Here is a 19,338-nt window from a genome sequence, read left to right as displayed (position 1 = left end):
ATAGATTCTGAGAATTCACAGGTATGAAATTAATAAGCAGCCTATTAAGTCGTCCTTGACTTTTATGAACAAGAGTCTTCTAGGTCTGATGACCAAAAGTATGACTTGGATTAATTTGGTAAAGTCAGTCAACGCACAGACATAAGCCAGTTCACAGACCTGCAGACTTTTTTTGGGAGGGGGAGTTCAAGACAGGGTTTCTCTGTATAACAATTCTGGCTGTCCTGGAACTTTCTCTGTAGACCAGGCTAACCTTGAACTCACAGAAAGCCACTTGCTTCTGCTTCAAAAGCACTGGGATTAAAGGTGTGAGCCACCACCACCTGGCGACCTGAAGACCTTTAAGTGAAAAGAAAACCAGTTCTTCTTGAAGACAGATCATGCAACACAGCTAGAAACTTATATTTTAATCTCTTTTTCCTTTGGACTTGAAACCATATGAAGGGTGAATGTGCATCAGAGAAGGAAATAATTGGACTTTTAAGGAATTGTTAGGCATTGGTTCCAAATCTTACATGAAATCTAGAAGACCCAAAGTACTGTTGTATTCAGGGTAAGTTTAGGCCTTAGTCCTTTGCACATTTCCACATTTCTAGAATGAATAGTTTTAATGGATAAGTTCAACAACTTTCAGATTTCCATATTGGTTCACTGGTCCATGGAAATGAAGAAACAAGTGGAAGCCACTAGAGTTAACAACTACCTACTAATATGTTTAACTGTCTCCTGAAGGATTGTAGAGCCATAATCAGAGACCTGAGAAAAACAGTCATGATGACTACTGAGAGTCACAATGGATTGTCATACCTTTAATCCTAATGTCATTTGAATTACAGTTGTCCTACATGTGATTTTGTTAAAGAAGAAAAAGAGTGCAGCCCCTAGCTTGTAACACACAGGGACTTATCTGGCACATCCTTCTTTTCTTCATACCTTTTGAGTAAAGACTTTTGTGTTTCTTTCTTTCTTTTTTTTTTTCCTTTTTTTCTTTTCTTTTTTTTTTTTTTTTTGCAGCCAGGTAGCAATGTGCCTTCATTAGTCTCATCTATTCTCAGGGTTACCTGAAGCCTTATGTGTAAGACTGGCCTGAACACACATGCCAGCCAGCACTGGATACCATGTTGACTTATCTGGTAAGCAAGAAGTAACCGCTCCTATAGACATTTTGGAAAGATACATGTATGATAAATATTAATCCCACCAAAATTCTTGGTGAATTTCTCAGGGATTGAATGTCATAGATCATGTTGAAGTGCCTTTTTTTTTAAGATAAAAAAAAATAACAACTAGCCATTGCCATCAAAAAGAAGAGGTGCATTTGGATTTAAAGGCAGCATACTCCTTCTCTGATAAAGTATGGAGGCTGTCCTTCTCTGAGCCTGCTTTCTTCTATGGTGTCACTTGTTAGTAACTGTGCTAAATCCTGTCTTGTTCCCAGCAAACCATTCATTCTTACTTTTCTCAGAGCACTTTCCTTTTGCCATTTACCTTTGAAGTCCTTAGATTGTTTCTTCTTTTTTCTTTTCTTTTCTTTTTGTTTTTTTGTTTGTTTGTTTGTTTGTTTTGTTTTTGAGACAGGGTTTCTCTGTGGCTTGGGAAGCTGTCCTGGTACTAGCTCTTGTAGACCACGCTGCTCTCAAACTCACAGAGATCATCCTGCCTCTGCCTCCTGAGTGCTGTCATCAAAGGAGTACGCCACCACTGCCCAACTGTTTCTTCTTTTCTTTTAGCTTCCTTTCCTATTTCATTTTAATGTTTAAAGTTAAAATTTTTACTTTTATCTAGAAAAGTTTTATTATGAGAAATTAAGAGTTATCCTTATTCTGTTAGTTGGGTTTTTTGTTTTGTTTTGAAACAGGATATCATGTAGTCCAGGCTGGCCTTGAATCTGCTGTATAAGTGTAGTGGCCTTAAGCTTCTGGTCTTCTTGCTTTCATCTACTGAATGCTATAGGCATATTTATACTACCACTCTCAGCTTCTGTCATGACTTAACAAAATTCATTTTGTTATGTTGTCTTTGGTAGCCTACTTTTTAATTTATTGATCTAATCTATACACTTCCCAAGTCATTAAGTGCTACTTTATACATTTCATTGTATAATTTACCCCTCTCTGTGCCTTTAAGTATGTTTAGTTTCTAATATAATGTGTGATCCCTTTTGTAATTAAATTTTTGGCCATGGTTTTGATTTTATTCTTTCAAATGTCAGAAATAGAATTGATAGTAAAAATGAATGTTCATTATTAATTTTTTTAAGCCAATGAGATTGCTTAATAGGTAACTGCCTGCAATCAAACCTGATGGAAGGAGAAAGCCTATTTCTACAATTTGTCCTCTAACCTACACAGGAGTTACCTGAGCATGCCCCTTCTCCTCAGTGAGTGAATGAATAAATAAATAAATATAATTTTAAAAATTGAGTGGCATAGGACTGCCAGATTGACTTAAAAGGGAAACATGGGTTATGTACAGTGATGAGAAAAACACAACACAGTTTTCCTTTTCTTGGAATGTAATCATCTGAAAGTTGGGTTTCTTGTTTTGAAGCAGTGCTGGATTTGTGTTCTGGAATTAACTTAGAACTATGACATGGACACAGACAAATGGTGAAAGTATTATGTTCCTTTTTAGCAGTTGACCATTAGATGCTTATGATTAAACTGAATATTGGTGTGTGTAGGGAAATAAAAGCTGAGACATCTTGGAGTGGTCTATGAGCCTTTAGGAATCCTTTCTGCTCTTGAGTGTTTCATTGTTAGCACTCTATTGCTACATTAAGTATTCTGGGTAAGGTTCTCCTGAGGGCACATGCTGTTTATAGGTAACATTTAAGAACTTACATTGTAATTTTTTCTTTGAAAGTGTGTTCATTAAAGTTAGCTTAATGGTAAGCTTATGCTGAGAAAGTTGCTTGCTTAAAATTGCATAGCTTTAAATTTATTTCTGTGAGCTTTCAGGATCCCAGAAGCATTTCTTGAAATGTTGTGTATCTTCTTATATGCATACATTTTCTGTAATTTAGACTAATACTAGTCTTATGTTGTGGCAGTCTCACTTAACTCACTATATTGTTGGGAGTATCCCTTAATGCTTTGTTTCCTACTTTTATGCAGCTACTTGGCTCACACTTTAGTGATTTTAAAAAGCATAAATTCCAACGGGCATTGGTGGCACATGCCTTTAATCCCAGCACTCGGGAGGCAGAGGCAGGCAGATCTCTGTGAGTTTGAGTCCAGCCTGTTCTCCAGAGCGAGTGCCAGCATAGGCTCCAAAGCAATACAGAGAAACCCTGTCTTGAAAAAAACCAAAAAAAAAAAAGCATAAATTCCTTCTTTATAGAATTATCTGTAATAAGTATTAGTGTGGCTTTCCTTAAATTAAAATGACAGTTAAGTTCCCTGTGCTATTTGACCAAATTATATGTTCAGGTTTTCAATTAATGTTACCAGTTATAAAGTAAAAATAGGTTTCCATAAAGAACAGTGAATCTACTTTAGATGTGCTTTGTGACATTAGAACTCCTATTTTTTACTTTATCCACAAGAATTACAAAGTATTGACTATGAGAATATAATTTGATTTTGAAATGAAATGTTTATTTGAATTTATTTTTTGTTTGGACTTTGCAATACCTACAAATTTTTAGTTTGAAGGGTTGTTGATATTTTATTTATGAACAGTAAATTCACTATTTTCCTTTTTATTTATTCTTTGTGTCTTTCACATCATGCATTTCCATCCCATTCAATTCCCTATCCCATCATATCCACCCTCTGCCCTTGCAACTACCCCCAAAAAAAATTTAAGAGAAAAAGGAAAAAAAGAGAAGGGAAAAAATTAAATCTCCTCATGGAAGCTGTGGTAACACAGTGAGACATTCGGTAAACCTTTTATCCATATATCTTTATTTGCAAGTGTTCATTGCAGAGAGTTATTGGTCTGGTTCAAAGCCTCTGGTTTCTACTACACTATCAATGTTGGGTTCTCACTGGGACTCCTCTTGGTCATCCTGCTGTTGCCCTGTGTTGTAGGGATCCTGCAGCTTTGGGTCTGCTGGGCCAGTCTGTTCAGGGGTAGTTGCAAGGTTGGTCAGCCCTCCAGCTCTCCCTTATCCTTACCACTAGGGTGAGCTCTCCTGCATTGTTTTGGTGCGTTCACCCCCTGCAATGATGAGCAAGGGGCAGGGCCAGTTCTCCTGCTTTCATGCCCTCAGGGTCAGATCTCCCATACCTACACCTTCAGGGTCAGCTCTATTGTGTTATGCAGACATGGCATAGGGGCCACTCTTTTGAGTTCTACAGCTGATGAGGGGCAGGGCAGCTCTGCCAAACATATGACCCAGGGCAAGCTCTCACACCTGCCTCAGAAATTGGTAGGAGGTGTGGGAGACGCATTTTTCCCCCACCCATGCTGCCACATGACAGATGGGTAATAAGGACAGTTCTCCTCTGCTTACAACTTCAGGACTGCCTTACCTACACCTCCACCAATGGGGTTGACTCCATTGTGCTCCTCTCCTGAGTGTTGCAGCCGGTGGCAGGCAGGGGCAGCTCTCCTGCCCTTACAGCTCTCCCACCTGCTTCAGGTGTTGATATATTGGGCAGAGATGATTCACCATTTTATAGTGTACAACTCAGTACTTGTCAGTATTTTCTCCACACAGTGTACTTATCACAACTCTAACCCTTGAACACATTTGTCACAACTAACAGTGGCCATTATCTATAAGCTATTAGCTATTCAGCTATTAGCAGCTAGTCATCAGCTTTGGGACTAAAAATTTTGTATGTTTGAGGAGCTGACAAACTGCTTTTCTTGGTGATTGTACATGTCATTTACAATGCAGGATGGTTCCAGTTTCTCCTTGATACTGCCTACTATCATTTGCATTTTAAAGCCATAGCTGTCTTAGTGAGTGGGAAGTATATCTCACTTGTGGATTTGTTTTGCATTTCCCTGATGACTAAAGATGGTAAATATGTTTTCATGTGCTCACTGACCATTCATCCATCTATTTTGTGGAAATAAAGTCCATTCTAGTCTTGATTTGATTGTTTATGCTTTGAGGATCCTGCATTTTTCTGGTGAGTTCATCCCATGCATTGTTGAGCAAAGGTTGTATTATCTAGTACAATTCTACAAAGATTTATATCTGTTTTTAACATCTTAAAGGTTAATACATTCTGGCCCTTATGTTTACCTTATCTTTGGTTTGTTTGATTTACTGTGAGTCACATCAAATTCATTCTAGGCTAGGGAGATTGTTCAGCAAGTGTGTTAGGCCTGATGAGCTGAGTTCAATACCCAGGACCTACTTTGTGGAAGAAGAGAACTCATACCTACCCTCTGAGTTGTCCTCCAGCATCCACACATGTGCCATGGTGTGCTTATATGCAAACACAAACAGAATGAATGAATTAGTAATTAAAAATCATTACTTTTTCTCTTTTATTGAAAATAGATTTTCTTCATGTATATTGTGATTTTAGTTTCCCTTCCTAAATCCTCCCAGTTCCTCCCCACATCCCCTCCCATCAAGTCCATACCCTTTTTGTCTTTTCTCAGAAAACAAGCAGACATCTAAGGAATGATAAAGTACAATAAAATAAGTTGGAATAAGACAAAACAAACAGAAGAAAAAGCCAAAGAAATATACAGAGACCCACGTTCACACACACAAACACAGGAATCCCTTTAAAAACACAACACTGGGAACAGTAATATATGCAGAGGACCTATAAGATTTAAAAAAAAAAAAAGCCCTGGCACAACATTATGGAACAAAGAACCTCTAAATTGAGTTTATTTTGTGTTTGCCATCTCTTGGTGGGCATGGAACTGTTCCTAAGAGTGGTTTCCCTAGTGAGACTCCCTCTGAGAAAAATAATACTTCACTGTCGAGTGGTTATCAAGTGCCATGGTATCTGTGAGTTCATATGTGCATCAGTCCTGCAGTGTTTAGAAGGCCTTGTTTCCTTGTGTCCTCCATTACGATGGCTCTTATTATTTCTGCCTCCTTTTCCTCAGGGTTCCCGATCCCCCAAGGAGAGGGATTTGATAGAGACATACTCTTTAGGGCTGAGTGTTCCAAAGTCTGTCACTCTGCACATTGGCTGTGAGTCTCTGTATTTGTTCTTAACTGCTTCAGGAAGAAACCTCTCTGATGGTTCAGCAAGCCATTGAACTGTTTCCCTGGCCATTGATATCCAGTTTGTCTGGCATCAGTTTTATAAAGACCATTTTTTTCCCATTGACGGTTCTCGGCAACCTTTTCAGACTCAGTTAATTGTCAGAGTTACTTTTGACCTGTTGGTTTTACCTCATCTTTATGCTTCATTTGATTACTTCATTACTGTAACTTTTATAGTAAGTCTTGAAATTGAAAAATGTGAATTCTTTAACGTTTTTTTACTGTGAAGTGTTGGAACTACCATGGCTCTCTTAAATTTTCATATATTTTAGGATCAGACTGGTTTTTTCTTTCTTCTCTTCTTGGATTTTTGAGACAGGGTTTTTCTGTGGCTTTGGAGGCGGTCCTGGAACTAGGTCTTGTAGAACAGGCTGGCCTTGAACTCACAGAGATCTGCCTGCCTCTGCCTCCCGAGTGCTGGGATCAAAGGCATGCACTACCTGGCCATTCTTTTGATTTTTTTATTAAAATTATTTTTCAATTTAAATACTAACCAAAGACCCCCCCCCAATCCATACCTTAGAGGGGTAAGGCCTTCTTTGGGGAATCAGCAAAGTCTGGCATACCAAGTTGAGGCAGAATCAAGATATTTTCATCTAAGATTCCTAGACTTTCCTGAAGCTGTACTACCCTACTAGGGACCACAGAGAAGGTAATTGATGCTTGATTTAGTTTAGACTGTGTTATTCAAGGAGGTTTTAGTTGTTTACCATGTACTGCTATAGAGGACTCTGGCAATACCATGTATGTGCTTGTGTGTTTGAGCCAGTGCTACACATACACAGGTCCTTCAGCAAGTTTTCTGGATATCTTATTTCACAAAGTAATTTGGTTTTTTGTGGTGATATTGTTCTTCCACAAATAAAGCCTGTCTGGGGGTCAGAGAATGGAGCTTGCCACTAGCTAACCATAGAGGTCTACAGGTCTGTACAGACAGAGAGGAAGTGATGTGACTGGGCAGAAACAGGATATAAGCAGGGAGAAACAGGAAATTTCTCTTTTCTCTCCTGAGACAATTAGGAGGTAAGGTGTGCTGTGGCTTGCTCCTTCTCTCTGATCTCTCAGCATTTTCCTCTGTTTCTGACTTTGGCTTTTTACTGTCTAGACCAATTAAGAACTCTTTTTATAATTTCCAATAACATTTTTATGTGTTTATTGGTTTTATTTTATTTCTCTACTTAGAAATGTCAATAAAACCAGTATTCCTCATTTGCTTGGGTCAATCTTAGACATAGCAAATAAAATTATTTATTTTCTCCCTTAGAGATTAAGCAAGCATGCTTGCTGTGTATGTCCTCAATTTTAGAATTAGAATGATGAGATAGAATAAGTCTACTAATAGGATTCTTTTGCATGTGCTTTTGGTTAGAGTATTAGCTTAGAGTATTCTCAACTATGGACAGTACCTTCTCCTGTGGTATGTTTAGAGATGTGTGGAATGTCATTTTGACACTACAACTCAATGTTACTTTGTCACTGTGGTGCCGTGACTTCCTTCAGACATGTTATTAGAATTTGGTAGTCAGGCTCCACTAATGTGAAGAAGCGTTGAGCAGTGTGAGGGGTCAGGTCCACCCACTGAAAACACCCAAAATTCTGTTGTTATTCCCATTGAGAAATAAGGTAGTTACATTTATGAATAATAGTTGGAGGAGTTAACCAAATTCTAGGTTGGTTTTTGTTTATTTTGTTTTTAAAGACAAGTCTCATGTAGCTTAGGCTGGCCTCCAACTTGCTATATATTAGAGGATGTTCTTGAACTTTTAGATCCTCCCACCTCTTGAGTGCTGAGATTACAGGTGTACACCACCAAGCCCAGTTTTATGCAGTGCTAGGGGATCAAACCCAGAGTTTTGTGTATGCTAGGCAAACTTTGTCAACTGAGCTACTGTCTCAACCTACACTCTAGCATCTTCCAGATAGTTTTTTTTAGTTTGTAAGTTTTCTGTTCAGGTATTGTAATAAACATGGGGGTGTTTGTTTTTGTGTTTGTGAATGTAAAATTCTAGCATCACCAACTTCTCAGACTTTTGTACCAAATGCACCATACTATACATCTGAGTTACCATCTTCCATTGGGCACACCTTGACAGGATGCCTTTGAAATCTTAATTTTAAGTTAAATAAATCAACTGAACTTTATTAATAGATTTGAGACATAATTTATATACAGAAAAATGTACTGGATTCTATTAAAATTATTTATTAAAATCAAGATATAAAACAGTTTTTATGATCTTCCCGAAAGTGTAATCACGCATGTAATCATGCAGCCCCCTTTGCAATCACTGTTTTAATTTTTCTTTTCTTCAGGTTTATTTTTGATTAATTTTGTGTGTGCCTATGTGCACATTGACATGTGAATGCAGCTGCCCTCCAAGGCCAGAAGAAGGTGTCATCTGGAGCAGGAATTACAGTTCTGAGCCACCTAAAATGGGTGCTGGGAACTGAACTCAGATGCTCTGCAAAAGTAGTATGAACTATCAGCCATTGAGCTTCCAGTGCCTTAATGTCTGTTGCCGTACATTAGTTTTACCTGCTTTAAAGTTTTGTATAATTGAAATTATGGAATTAAGAACTCTTTTTTGTATCTGAGTAGTTTCATTCCACACAATGTTTTTGAGATCTATTTATACTGACCATTGTAATAGTCCTGTCAGTGCTGAACAGCTGTATAGTGTATGAAGACTATAATTTGCTTATGCATTGAATACTTGGTTGGTTTACAGATTTTGCATAGTGCAGATAAAGTGGCTATGAACATGCTTGTAAAAGTAATTTTGTGGATATGTAAAGTATTGGAGCATAGAAAAGTCATATGCTTAACTTTCCAAAGATCTAAGTGATTTTCAACTGACTGTACTACTTCCTAAAACTTTGAGCAATGTACTTCGTTGTTGACTTGGAAGAAGTGAAGGCAATTATCACAAAGGCTTTTAATGACTAGTCTTTTTTTTTGTATTAAAGTAAAACGGTTTGATCCATGTTCTTAAAATTTTACTATGTTATTGTTAGTTTTTTTCCTCTTAGAAGCTTTATGGTTTTAACTTTTTCCTTTTAGATCTTTGATCTGTCTTGCCATTTTCTTGTCTGGTGTTAGGTGTGGGTTGAATTTTTTTCATACAGATGTCCTTACTGTACCCTTTTAAATCTGTTGACGCTTGCTTATTTGTGTTGGTCAGTTTGGATGAGTAGTTAGGAACATGGAAGTTATGCCATTATCAGTAGAGTGTCTGTAATCCTCTGTTTTCTAACAATTTATTTTGGGCTGGAGGTGCTAATTCCATAAAGTTGTGAGAGAAACAGGTGTAGGCTTCTATGATTATGTGCCCACTGTTTCTGCTTTAATTTCTGCTTCAATTATAAGATGGCTTGTGTGTAGGTGCAAAATATTATGTCTTTTTTATAAAATTGTCCTTTTGTCATAATGAAATGATCCTCATTTCTAGAAATATTCTTTGTTTGGAAGTCTGCTTCCTTTATTATAGCTAAGATAGCTTTCTTATGCTGAGGACTTTTGGGTTGTCTTTTCTACACACAGACTTCTAACTTAACTGTGTCTTTATTTATAGTTGGTCTTTAAGAATACCATATAAATTGAGCTTTTTTTTTTTGTCTTTTTAGTGGTATCTATATCTGTATAAGTGTACAATATGTATCTTTGACTGTTCCCAACCTTGAAGATAGTATTGTTCATTTTATGTAGCAGCCTTGTGAGCCACCACTCATATGCTTTCTGTCCTTTGTGCTGCTGCCGCCTTTGATTTTGCCTTTGCCTTTGCCTTTGCCTTTGCCTTTGACTTACTTCTGTAATGGTGTGCTATTGCTTAGCCATGTAGCTCTAGCTCGTAAAGAATATATGGAAAAGCACCACTGCTAGTGCTCTCTGTTTTTCTGTCAGTCCAGATTTTTTTCTAGGAGCATTTTCTATCCTGTATGCAGCTCACCAACTATAATTCATAAACTTATAAATGAAGCTATACTGATAATGCATTCAGAGCTATTAATAGATTCCTCTTTAGTTGTTCAGCATAGTGGCCTTCATGACTCTCTAAGTATGAAACTAGCGCTCCATCACTATCAGTTCTTTGAAGAACTTTTAACAAAATGTAAAACAGATCAAGACATAGTTTACGTGAGTTTTCTGAAAACTTGACAAGTGTTTTTTAGGAAAGTCCTAAATTGTATTTTTTTTTACTTGGCCACAGGAGGCAGTCAAGCTATGTCTTTTCAGAGTTGGCTGCTATTTGAATATTGATGTGGAGTTTTATTTGTTTGTACATCCCAACCAAAGTTTCCTCTCCTCCCAATCTTCCCTCCTCTCTAGCGCCCCCCCCATCTACCACTCCTACTGTTTCTCTTCAGATACTTGTGGGCCTCATAGATGTCAGCCAGCCAAGGTATAGTAAGTTGCAGTGAGACCAGGCTCCTCCTCTTCTGTTAAGGCTGGATGAGGAAATCCAGTAGGAGGAATGGCTCCCCAAAGCAGGCATCAGAGTCAGAGACAGCTTCTGCTTTCACTGTTAGGAGTCTCACAAGAAGACCAAGCTACACAACTGTAACATATACAGAGGGCCTAGGTAAGTCCCTTGCCGACTCTAGGATTGTCAGTAAAGTCTCTGTGAGCCCATGTTAGTCCTGTGAGTTTTCTTGTGGTGTCTTTGAGCCCTCTGGTCCTATAATCCTTCCTCCCCTTTTCTGCAGGACTCCCCAGACTCACCTAATGTTTGACTGTTGGTCTCTGTATTGTTCCCCATCAGTTGCTGGATGAAACCTCTCTGATTGACAATTAGGCTAGGTAGCAATCTTATGAGAATAGCAGGATATCATTAGGAATCATTTCATTGACTTTTTTTTGACCATTGGTGTTTTGTTCTTTCTTAGATCTCTGGGCTACCCAGCCTCTGTCTGGGTCCTGGCCCTGGGGTCGGGGGTGGGGGAACCTCTCTCTTAGGGTATGGTTCTCTAACTGTGCCCATCATTCGTTGGTTAGTCCCAAATTTCTGTGCCATCTTTACTCCAGCACATCTTGTAGGTTGAAGGATTTGTAGTTGGATTGGTGTTCCAATCCCTTCATTGCAAGTCTTGCCTGGTTGAAGGACATGGCTGGTTCAGACTCCATATCAACCATTCCTAGGGGTCTTGGCTAGGGCTACCCTCATATATTTCTGAGAGTTTATATTTCACTAGGTTTCTAGCTCATTCCAGAGATGCCCCCAATTCCAGGTGTCCCTCCCAGTACTCTATCACTACATCCTTCCCCCTCCTGGTCCCTCCTATTCCCATACCTATTTCCCATTCCAGGCCTCTCCCCGCATCCACTGGCTATGTTCTATTCTATTTTCCCTTCACAGTGAGATTCTTGCAAGCCACCCTTCTCACCAGCCCTCTTTGTTACTTCTCTGGGTCTGTGGGTTATAGCATGTTTCTCCTTTGCTTTATGGATAATATCCACTTATGAATATACACCATGTTTGTCTTTCTGGGTCTGAGTCGTCTCACTCAGGATGCTCTTTTCTAGTTCTATCCATTTGCCCTAAAATTTCCTGTTGTCCTTGTTTTTAACAGCTAAGTAATAATCCATTGTGTAAATGCACCATATTTTCTTTATCCATTCTTTGAGGGACATCTAGGTTGTTTCCAGTTTTTGGCTATTAAGAAGAAATCTGCTGTGAACACAGTTATGCAAGTGTCCTTGTGGTATGGTTGAGTATCCTTGAAACATATACCAAAGTGGGTTACTTTGTATTTTGTTATCTAGTTTTTTGAGTTCTTTATGTATTTTGGAGATCAGCCCTCTGTCAGATGTGGGGTTGGTGAAGATTTTTTCCCATTCTGTAGGCTGCTGTAGCAGCAGCACAGGCACTAAAATAAAAAATTAATAAATGGAACCTCATGAAACTGAAAAGCTCCTAAGAGTCAAAGGACATTGTCATTAAGACAGAATGGCAGCCTACAGAATGGGAAAAGATCTTCACAAAACCTGAAACAGAGGGCTGATCTCCAAAATACATAGAACTCAAGAAACTAGACATTCAATATTCTTATGTGTTTTATTACTTGGCCAGCTGAAGTGTCTTCTCACTGTTTTGAAAATGTGTGTGTTGGAGGGAGAGGTCTTTAAAAAGACCGTGGTTTTGGATAAATTCCATCTGATGGTAGCTTGGTGAGAGTGGATAGATGAAAAAAGAAAACACCTTTTTAGAGGACTGGACAATATTTATAACCATACCATCCAGTAACTTTATATTTTTCTTCTAGATTTGTTTGGCTTACAGCTGAGACTAGCAGCACATTTTGACTTAGAAGGGTAACATCTAGACACTGTTATTGGCTGGATTTCATTGCTCATTAATACCAGTTAAATTATTTTGTGATACTGAACCCTGCACAGGGGTCAACCTGCATACACTTCATTTTCAGTGACTGTAGAAATCTTTATAGGGAAGGAATGATGGTTCAGAGCATGTTGAATGTGCGATATATGTAGCTTATTTATTTGGAAGCTTTGCTAGAAAACTGAATAGTGGGGCCTGAGGTGAAGATGAGTGTTACTTCATATGACAACCAGTGTATTTCCTTTGTAGCTGACATAATTTCAGAACTGCAATTAGAGTTCAGAGCCTGTGTGTGGTTCAGTGCCACTTAAATCTCTTTACTTCTTTTGCAATACATTTAAGAATGACAAAATTCTTGGGCAGGGACAGACATGTCGACTGCCTGTGCCATGCTACAACTCTCAAGGATAAAATAAATTTGATGTGTTAAGTCATAGACTTCAAAAGTTCTTCGCCTTGACCAGCAGAGGGCAGTCAGTCTTAATGTTCATTAGTTCTGCTGTATTCTCTTTAAGGCTTAGAAAGCTTAGTCTTGTTTTTTTGATTTGAGACAGGTTATTGTGTAGCTCAGGCTCATCTCCAACTCACTGTGTCAATGTGGTTGACCTTGAGCTCTTGATCTCCCTGCCTCCACCATCTAAGTGTTGCATTTACAGATATGAGCCATAGTACTTGGTTTATGTGGTGCTAAGGTTTGAACCAGCACTCTGTCAACTGACTTGTGTCTCCAGGTGAAAGCTTAGTCTTTTGAGTATAGATTCTGTTGGATTGGGTCAGGCAGCAAATTCATTTATTTATATGGGGGTGGTGCTATACGCCTGTACAGTTGTATTTACCTCTGCATGTGCACACATGTAGACCAGAAGAAGTTGGTGAATTCTATCACTCTCCACCTTCTTCCCTCAAGAAAGGGTCTCTTACTGAACTTGGAGCTTGTAACCCCTAGCAATTCTCCTATTTCAATGCCTCCCTCCACGGCTGAGATTACAAGTATATATACATGATCATGCCCAGCTTTTTTGTGTGGCTTCTGGATATCTGAACTTAGGTCCTCATGCTTGTTCACTCTTATCTACTGAGCCAGTCCCAGTGTACTCATTTATCCTTGCTTCTGGGGCATAGAGAATGTTTAGTTTTTATTATGGAACCAGGTCTCATTCTGATCCCTAACTCCTGTGTCTAACCTTTGTTTCCTCCTCCGAGTTTACAAAGACTTGAATCCATCATAAGAGCTGTTAGAGTGACTTTGGCGCTGGGCCTTACTATAAATTGGACAGACTCTGAGAAATGTGGTGTACCATTGTTTCCAGTTCCTTTCTATTAAAAATGCCCCAGCTTTTGTGCTTGATTAACTGTTAAGGTTCAGAGAACATTTGTGCTTTCCCAATTCAGGGAACAGTGTAGAGTCATCTAGAGACAGTGTTTAATAAGATTATAGCAGTTTTTCTGTTGTTATTGGAGAAGTATAGGAAAGATGTCTGTAGAAATGTCCATTGTCCACCAGCTATATTTGGAAGTGGCCATTAGTCTACCTTTTAGCTTTAATCACAGAAAGTTCCACTGAGATTTAAACAGTTCATTGAGAAACGAAGAGGAGCATAACAGCATTTATCATTTCTCTAAGTTAGTGAGTTGGTGATTTAGTGAAAACTTGAGAGAATAGGGTACAGGTGGTAAAATTTGATTAGGAGAAAAATTCTAGAGTAAAGTTATATTCTTTCCTACCTGCTGTTAAACAGTCAGTGACTCCCAAATGACCAGTTATTTCATTCAGATGATTAAGGCCAACACTTAGAGATCGAACACAGTGCCAAATGTTCTCATTTAATCTTCTTATAGATCTTTGATGGGGGTATTGCTGTTAGTTCCCTTGTTTACAGTTTAAGAAACTGAAGCACAGAGAAGTTTGTTTGAGGTTGTTTATGAAGTTGACAGTGTCTTTTCTGTGCAGTATCTTGTGACAAGATACTTGATCTGGATCACATGCGGTTTGGCATGAAGCCAGGTTACTTTGGATGGTGACATCATTTTAGTTAAATATTTTTATTAATTATTTTAGAATTTTATGAATTCTTATAATCCATTTTGATCAGATTTACCATGACTTTTCCCCTAATTCTTTCAAATTCACTCCCCATCTTCCTGCCTCCTTCCAATTTCATGTCCTCTTTTAATATCCCACCAAGTCCAATTTGGGTTACCCATCCACTAACATATGCTGGGCCATCCACTAGAGCATGCTTGATTACTAGGGCCACACCCTTAAACTAAGTCTCCCTCCCTCAGAAGCCATCAGCTGTCAGTAGCTTCTCTGCTTGTTGTAAGCAGCTCATGAGCCACACTCCACTGTTTTCCTGACCAACACAGTAGTTGTGAGTTCATGAGTGCAGTGACCCTGTCATGTCCAGAAGACACTGTTTTGATCAAGTTCTCCCTGACCCTGACTCTCAGAATCTTTCTGCTCTTCTTCTGCAAGGGTGGTAACATTTGGATAAAGGCCCATATGAAGTGAGGAGACCTGTGGCAGAACTCTTGAAGCCATGTGGGTCACACAGCTCTTGTTTTGCTTCTAACTTGGTGTAGCAGTAATATAACTTAAGGAAAAGTTGAAAGACTTTTTACAGATTTTATTTTATACTGCTTGCTCTATTATGTAGATGGGAATAAAAATTTGGATGACTGGATGTTTTTTAGTCATTGTTAAATGATGCTATATCTAAAGCTGTTAACTACTTTCTCCTTATAAAAAGAAAAGATACCTGCTGCTTTATTATAGGTAGAAATAAGTTTGAATTTATTCAGTGATACAATCAAACAAATCAGTGAAGCAAGTTTAATTGGTCTGTAGTTCTAGAGAGTGCTGACACTAAGTTTGGCTAGCATTTGGTGAGTTAGGTGTTGCACCATTTTATTTTTTCATCTTAGTAAGAGTCAGTATTAAAGAGTATCCTCATTTGAGAAGTGGATTAGGAATCCTTCTGTTTTAGAAATAAACAATGCACTCTTTGTAAAAGCCTGTTTTTTCCTTGTATACTCTCCTCAACCCCATTAGTGATTCAGCCTTGGCCCTAGAGAGCTGAGTGAATTTTGGGGGAAAGAGCTGGTGGCATGGAAGAAAAAGAAAACTGGTGCAAGAGGCAGGTTTGGTGTTGATGGATATAAATTTTCATCTGATAACCAAGAATTATCTGATTATTTTGGCTTTGCCATTGTTAAACTAACCAGTCATTATTGTTAACTATCCCAATTATAAAAATGATAGAATTTTTTTTTTTTTTTTTTTTGCACATAGATTCAAGAATTTGACTTTCTAAGGCAGTCAGGATTTGGGGAGAAGAGAATGCTATCACCTTTGTGAAGTTGTGAATTATGAAAGATATTTGTGATAAATTGTGGAATGCCCCTTGGGGTTTGTTTCATTTATAATGTTGCCTCAGGCCTTCTGCTGTATCGTGTTAGAATGACCTCCTATTCAACCCTGGGCTACCAGCTGTATGCAGCTCTTCCCCTTGGAAGAGCTTGTCACATAACAGACATGAACTGTGACCCCTTTGTTCCTTAAACCAGATGATTGTATCTATTTTCTTTACATTTAACAGTCTTCTTAAAATTTCCCACAGAGATGAGTGGGGTTTTTTTGTTTTTGATTTTGTTTTTTTGCTAGTAGTTTAATTTTCTATCAGATTGCAACACTGGTGCAAAGGGAACAAAAATCAAATCATAACCTGACTAAATTTTTATGTGGGGAATATACCCACCTAATTAGTGGTCAGAATAAGAAGGAAGCATCATGGGAACTTTAGAAAACTACTGTGCCCTTCTAGCTGCTCCTTGCTGTCTAAGAAAACTCACTGCCTGACTCCTGAAGCCTTGCCTGTATGGAGACTTGGCAAAATTAGAACCACACAGGCAGTAGTGTTCCTTTGTGTCCTGGGTCCTCTCAGTTGTTACAGCTTACTTCACTACATGTGACTTTTGGTAAAAATGACATTTCTAAGTGTTTCTGAGTCATTTAAAAACTTATATAAGATGGTAAACTTGGTTGCAGGAAGATGCTTGGTGTGAACACTGTTAAATTTGTGTAGATTTACAATTGTCAATAATAGATCATTTATGGCTGAAGAAAACCCTGCTCTGAGCTGGAAATGTAGTTAGGTAAGTAAAATCCATGTGCAGCTTGCTGAAAATGCCCTGGGTTTGATCCCCACCACCATATAAACCAGTCATGGTGGCACACATCTGTGATCCTAACACCTGGGAGGTACAAACAGGAGGATCAAAGTTCAATGTTTATCCTTGGCTGCAGGGTTATTTGGGGGCTAGCCTGAACTATATGACATTCATCTACCCACCTACCCATCCCTTCATCCGTCCACCCACTCACCTACCCTCCCTCCCCTCCTTTCCATCCTTCCTTTGTCCCTACCTTCCTTCTTTCAGTAATTTTTTTTTTTTTTTTACAAGACAGGGTTTTTCTGTGTAGTACTGAAACTTATTCTGCCTCCCAAATGCTGGGATTAAAGGTGTGTGCCACCAAGCCTGGAATTAGTACTTCTTTAGAATGCATTGAAGTTTTAAATAATTCTAACTCTTGTAAACTGTCAATAATAAATTTTACTGATATCCTAATGTATGTATTTATTGTTTCCAAAGCTGAGTTGTTGAGATCATCTTACAGAAATCTTACAAAAATACTTCAGTGGCAGTAATCAACAGTAGTAAGGTACTGTCTGTTGCATACCTGAGTAGCAAGGCTTGCAGAGAAGAAAGACACCAGATAATTCACCCTGGACTCCCATGCTTGTTTGGTCATAGCTTAGTACTTGGAATAGACAGATTATGCTCTGAACCTGCAGGAACCCTGAACTGTAGGTGGTGTAGAGAACAATCCTCTTTTCCTCATGGGCTGTCCAACCCAATGAGAGAACAGATGTGGTTAGGATGGTATAACCCTCAAAAGTTGAAAATGTTGTGCATGGAATTAGGTTACCTGCTTTTGACTGTTTTTTTTTTTTTTTTTTTAGACTTTACATACCATGCTCTACATTGGCAAAACAAAAATTGTGGAGGAAATAATTAAAACACAATGTTGTTAAAACAGAATGGGAAGATTTGATTCCCATGTTACCTAAGTACCATTGTGTAAGCCTTGAGTGGATGAAGCAGAGTTGCCAATCCTATCAAATGTTTTTTTCTTTGTACTTTAAGGTTTTACAAAATTAATTTATTGTCGTGTTTGCATTCATGATACACTTGTGTAGGTGTTCATGCCCTACTCTTCTGTGGAAGTCAAAAGAAAACTTTGTGAAATTAGTTCTCTCCTGCTTTTACACAGGTTCCAGGGATCAAACACAAGTCTCCAGGCTGGCTTGTGCTGAATGTGCCTTTACCACAGCCATCTCTCCAGCCCTGAAGATAATTTCAAAACAAAATATAGTTTTGAAATGAAATAAAAGGCAAAAGATTTATATGATCTGGAGATTCTCAATGAGTAATTGTCTGGATTAGACTGGCCTGCCTGTGCAGGATTATCTTGATTATGTTATTGGAGATTAAAAGACACGTACAATGTGGGCAGTACCATTCCCTAAGAAAGGGATCCAAACAGTGCAAGAGTATAATGCTTAGTGTGAGCTGAGTGAAAGCATAGACATATCTGTAACTCTTTTCTTCTGTCTGTGGATATAATACATTGTGCCATTTTTCTAAAGGCCCTGCTGCTGTGGCTTCCCTGCTATGATGGACTGTAACCCAGAGTTTTGATTAAATATAACACACACATACACAATGAAATTAAGATTTTACTTTTTCCCTGCCCACAGCCGCCCCCCCCCCTTTTGCCATTTTATTATTGAGCTATATAGGTTTTTCTCCCACTCCCCTTCCTTCCTCCCATTTCCCTTCCTACCCTCCCCTTGCCTCCCCCCCATGCTCCTGATTTACTCAGGAAACTTGTCTATTTTCCCTTGCTAGTTGGAATCTATGTATGTCTCTCTTAGGGTCCTATAAGTTCTCTGTAGTTGTGGCCTGTAGGCTGGTTGTCCTTTGCTTTACATCTAATATCCACTTATGAGTGAAGACATATTATATTTGTCTTTCTGGGTCTCGGTTACCTCACTCAGTATGGCCTTTTCTAATTCCATCCATTTGCTGTCTTTTTTTTTTTTTTTACCTGCTGAGTAGTACTCCATTGTGTAAATAATACCACATTTTCTTTATCCATTCTTCAGTTGAGGGGCATCTAAGGTTGTTTCCAGGTTCTACCTACTATGAATAATGCTGCTATGAACACAGTTGAGCAAATGTCCTTGTGATGTGAGTGTGCATCCTTTGTGTATATGCCCAAAAGTGCTGTTGCTGGGTCTTGAGTAAATTGAGTCCAAATTTTCTTAGAAGCCACCATACTGATTTCCAAAGTGGCTGTACGAGTTTGCACTCCCAACAGCAGTGGAGGAGTGTTCCTCTTACTCCACATTCTAGCCAGCATGAGCTGTTACTCATGTTTTTGATCTTAACCATTCTGACAGGTGTAAGATGATTTGCATTTCTCTGATGACTAAGGATGTTGAGCATTTCCTTAAATGTCTTTCAGTGGATTGAGATTCCTCAGTTGAGAGTTCTCTATCTAGATCTGAACCCCATTTTTTTATTGGATTATTTGGTCTTTTGATGTCCAGTTTCTTAACCAGTTTCTTAAGTTCTTTGTATGTTTTGGAGATCAGCCCCCTGCCAGATGTGGGGTTGGTGAAGATCTTTTCCCATTCTATAGACTGCCATTTTCTCTTGATGACCGTGTCCTTTGCATTA

The 19,338-nt window shown here is 38.6% G+C and overlaps 1 protein-coding gene across 2 annotated transcripts in view; it reads left to right on the top strand.

The window, feature by feature from the left end:
- Taf4b (TATA-box binding protein associated factor 4b) overlaps positions 1-19,338 on the top strand; it is a 115,193-nt gene that overhangs the window by 83,225 nt on the left and 12,630 nt on the right. The window contains exon 15 of one of the 2 annotated variants that reach the window (XR_004768374.1): positions 1,056-1,133. The exons of the other annotated variant lie outside the window; for it this stretch is intronic. The gene's annotated coding sequence lies outside the window, so the exon portion shown is untranslated. The remainder of the gene's footprint in view (positions 1-1,055; positions 1,134-19,338) is intronic. 2 annotated transcript variants of the gene reach the window in all.

This window comes from Cricetulus griseus, chromosome 2, assembly GCF_003668045.3.
Source record: "Cricetulus griseus strain 17A/GY chromosome 2, alternate assembly CriGri-PICRH-1.0, whole genome shotgun sequence".
In the NCBI taxonomy this organism is placed as follows: Eukaryota; Metazoa; Chordata; class Mammalia; order Rodentia; family Cricetidae; genus Cricetulus; species Cricetulus griseus.
The sequence above is the reverse complement of the archived record's forward strand: the minus strand, read 5'-3'. Positions and strand labels throughout refer to the sequence as shown.